This window comes from Cariama cristata, unplaced genomic scaffold (assembly GCF_000690535.1).
Source record: "Cariama cristata isolate BGI_N322 unplaced genomic scaffold, ASM69053v1 scaffold8925, whole genome shotgun sequence".
NCBI classification, from domain to species: domain Eukaryota; kingdom Metazoa; phylum Chordata; class Aves; order Cariamiformes; family Cariamidae; genus Cariama; species Cariama cristata.
Window position 1 is genome coordinate 106,969 of NW_009618284.1, and position 4,310 is coordinate 111,278.

The 4,310-nt window shown below is 44.1% G+C and overlaps 1 protein-coding gene across 1 annotated transcript in view; it reads left to right on the top strand.

Moving 5' to 3' along the window:
- Nucleotides 1-220: 220 nt before the first annotated feature.
- NEDD9 (neural precursor cell expressed, developmentally down-regulated 9) overlaps nucleotides 221-4,310 on the top strand; it is a 40,246-nt gene continuing 36,156 nt past the window's right edge. The window contains exon 1 of the mRNA XM_009700811.1: nucleotides 221-231. The gene's annotated coding sequence lies outside the window, so the exon portion shown is untranslated. The remainder of the gene's footprint in view (nucleotides 232-4,310) is intronic.

Below are 4,310 nucleotides of genomic sequence, written 5' to 3' on the forward strand. Positions count from 1 at the left end.
CGCCCGCGCCGCCCCCCGCAGCAGAAACCGGAGGCGGGGAGAAGGCAGAGGGCAGGGCCGGGGAGGGTCCACCTTGTCCCCGAGCTTGGCCAATGGGGGTGCGATATGCAAATGATCGGGATAGCCTGGCGGCGGGGCGGGCGACAGGCAGCGGAGAAGCGGCGGTGATGTGGTGGGAGGTGTTGTAGCTGTCCCGTGTGCCCTCAGCTCTTTTCAGCCATGAAGTACAAGGTGAGCCGCCGGCGGTGGGCGCCGTCCTAGGGCTGGGGTAGGGGCGGGAGTTCAAAGTCTCACGGGCCCGTCAGGAGCTTCCCTGGCAGCAGGCAGGCGGCCCTCGCTGAGAGGCCGCAGCCCTGAGAGGAGGCAGGCGGCGGCCGTCTTCGGGGCTCCCCTCCGCATCCCCCAGGGCAAGCGGGTACAGCCGTTGGCCCGGGGAGGCGCCGCCAGGCTCCCTCTCGCCTGCTGCTTTGTGCTGTCTGCAGCCACAGAGCCCCAAGGGAGGTGGCCGGGGGCGGGAAACGAGTGAGCAGCGAAACGGGGGAAGCTAGCGGAGGCGCCTTGGGCGGCTCTGGGGTGTTCGCGGTAAGGGCAGAAGGGGCTTTTCTCCACCCCTACCACTCCCCCCGCCGCGGGTGCCCGCCCGGTGGCTCTCCCGCTTATGCCGACGGTGCCTAACGGTGTGAGCCCGGTATGTCAGGAAAGGCAGATTTGTACGTGATGCCCAGCATCGGTTTAGGACAGGTATGGCTACTTTCCCCCGTGATGTAATGCACCATTTTTCCAGCCCTTTGTGAATGTCTCATTATCCCAGTGCAGTTTTTCAGAACAGTCTGTTTGATGGGTCACGAGCAAGGAAAAAAAAATTAGAACCGTATACGATATATTTTTTAAAATGGGTAGTCTGTCCCCCTTTCCCTTGTTAAAATAAGTGATTTTAGCTTAACCTTTTATCAGAGGGTGGGGTTTTTTTTTTCAGAAGACAGAAATGTGGAGGCTTTCATCCTAATACTACTCTACTTAAAAACGTCTGGGCAAGGTACTGAATTGCCCACAGGGCATTAGATTACTGTACAGACATACCATAATCTTGTGTGATTGGGAAAAAAAGGAGGAGGGAAGGAAAAACTTTCCTTCCTCTGCCAAAAATAACTTCAGCATCCATAAAAAGGTGATTTGGAAATGTCACACATTATATACTTACTTGGAGACTAACTTGCTTTGGAAGTGAATTCTTACTGAATTTAGGCAGTGTAATGTAAGAGAGCCCTGATGCTATTACATTGTATAAGGCTTATAAACCTGGGCAGAACGAGATGTGCAAGTGATACCTAGGTAAACATACACAGATTTTCTTGCTTTTCCATATATGTCTGAGCTCAACCCAAGCTTTCGGGATGTCTTGTACCCGGGCTCTCGGAAAGGTCAGAATTGAGTTTTCAAAGCTGCTGCCAGTTTCTCCATCTCATGGTGGTTAAAAATAATCAGGAAAAAGAAATTTTGTAATGTATAGATAGACAAAGATAACTCCATGACTTTGAAAATTTTGATCTGGGTCTTCTGGCCTTTTTTTTTTTTTGAAATTCAATTTCAAACAACTGACTGATTTGAAATCAGACATCAAATTCATTTCCTGTGCCTTTCTACTCCCCCTCAAATCAGTTCAGGTTGAGTTTATACCTGCTTAGAAAAACTGTAACTCTTACCACAAAACATCAGGCACTTGGCAATAGAAGAGCAGCGTCACTGTTAGTCCAGAGCTCATGAACTGCTTTCTGACTCCCTATAGCTAAGCAACACTTGTATCCCAGTGGCAAAATAATGGTCCTGCATAGTTATACAGCTTACTGACTTCTCGTGTCACCATCTATCCTTCATCTGCTGCAAGCAGATCATGCTTCATACATAGCCCAGTGGCGCTGCAAGAATACGGACCGATAACATTGCTCAAAAAGGCAAGTCGTTCCTGCTCCGCAATGTTTCCTTTGCCCTGTCTAGTTGGAGTGAGCGTTTTAGTTTGGGTTTATGATTACATAATTCTAGACAGAGAAAGCTAGACGAAAAAAGAAGCCGCCATAAAAAAAAGTTTAAACAAGAAAAAGAAGACAGGGTTTTGGCCTCAAAAACCTTCTTGTCAGACTATGGTGTTTACTTTCCCTGGGAAATGTGAAGTAGTTACTTATACTGTTTACCTAGGACAAACATCCTTAGATCTAGTTCTTATCCCTGGAGAAACATATAAGGAAAATACTTGCTCATTCAAGTCTGTTATTTTCTTTCTTTCTTTTATTTATTTTATTTTCTATAGGAAAACAGAAGTCCTGTACTTTTTATTGTATACAGAAAATAAAGGAATGGAGCATGCTCTTGGCCTGCCTGGGCACATACCATCACTTTAGAGGTGGCTTAGCTTCCAGGTACAGATTTGGGTCTATTTAACTGCTCCTGGTATTATATTGGGGCCTGTTATTCTTTACTGTCATTGTGATAGTCCGTAAGATAAGGCCTCATTTCATGAAATGATTGAGATGCTTATTATAGTTTAGAGCATTAACAGTTGAACAGAATAGGAACTGACTCATGTGTGAGACCCTGAGTATGTCTCTCCATCACTCATGGCTTCACTTTCAGTGTGACTAAACCCAAGGTCATTTCTGGTCTAGAAGTCCTTTCCACTACTCAAGCTTACCCTCTTTTCACTCAAATGTTTTGAAAACTTGTTCCCTCTCTTGTGTCACCTAAGCTTCTTCTATTGTCCATCCCACTCTAAACATTCTTCCAACATAATACTCAAGTCGGAATCCTCTGAAAGCCACTGGAAAAATCCCTGTAGATTTAAGCAAGTTCAGTACTTTACCTTATATATGTTTCTACACTCCGGTCTGTCTTTTGCACACTGTGAAATTCAGTGAAGATGTGACTGTTTAAATCAGAGACAAATTTGACCTCTGTTCTACCATTCATATACTAGTTAAATAAAAGTTATTCTGACTGAGCCATAGAAAAATAAGAAATATTAAACATAAAAAATACTTATATGTTGGTTGTGAGCACATCTTAGTCCTACTTGTCTAAAAGCTACTTTCAGAAACTAATTCCTGTAGGGTGCAGTTGTATTATGGCAACATCCCAGTTCTTCATTTGATGATGACAGCATCCTTTTGCGCTAAATCTCTATGTACCACAAAACTCCATCCCATCAAGTTCTCACAGGATGCCATTCCAGTATTCTGTAATCCAGAAGGTAGGATCAACCTTTTCTGAAACCAAACCCAGACTGTGATTCTAAGAATGAAGCAATTGCAGCTAAAATGTAGGAAGAGAAATACCAGTGGGTTACCATGATCAGAGAAGAACATGGATGGGAGACGATATATCTGGCCAGCAATTCTAATGACCTTATCTCAGGCAATAAAAGTGTGACAGAAGCAAAAGGGAAAAGACATTATCATAATGAGGCTTTTGTAGCTTGTTGGCTGTTTACAAGCAAGACAAAAAAAGGGGGAAGGAGAAAGGGGAACTTAACCTGTTTACTAAAAGATCCAGTTAGTGAAAGAGGAGAGGAAGAAAAAACCTACATTCCTTACCTCATTTAAGCCAAAAGGAATGACATAGATATAAAGTATGACATCTTGATTATCTATTTTTAGATAATTTGTTGGACAAGGAAGAAACCTAAGCAAATAGGGTTTGAAATGTCTGCCATTTGTGCTAAGGCACAGTCCTGTAATATATAGACTTGATTACAATGCCTGCATGCCAAGACAAACAAAATAGTGTCACTGGGAAGAAATACTGTATTCCCAACCAGAAATACTTGTGAAAAGCTGCTTGTAACCCTGGTAATGAAAGACTGAGTGTCATGCCATGTAAAGGGAAAAGAACTGTCTGTACTTTACTAACCAAATCTTCTCTGTTTCATTTATTCCTCACACTCCTGTTTGTGGAGGTTTTTTTGTTGTTGTTTTTTGTTTTGGTATCTCAGCAATCACAGAGTGACAATCAAACTTAGAAATAGAATAGGAACTGTAAAACCTTGTAAAAGGTAGTACTAGAGGAACAAACCAACAAAGGGAGAAACTGTCCAAGTTTGTGCTCTGTTACCGTCATGAATTTGCAGTGGAAGTGATTTTTTTTCTCTCCTCTGTGCATGTATGGAGGGAGGTAGCAGGTCTAGCAGGGTCAGGCCTAAATCAGCAGCACTAGTGAGATGTAGCACTAGATCTGTCTCCTTCCCAAAACTTAGTGGGCCACTGATTTTCAGATTCCTGCTCTTCCCCACTGTGGCCTCTGTGTGCCCCGCCCCCCCCCCC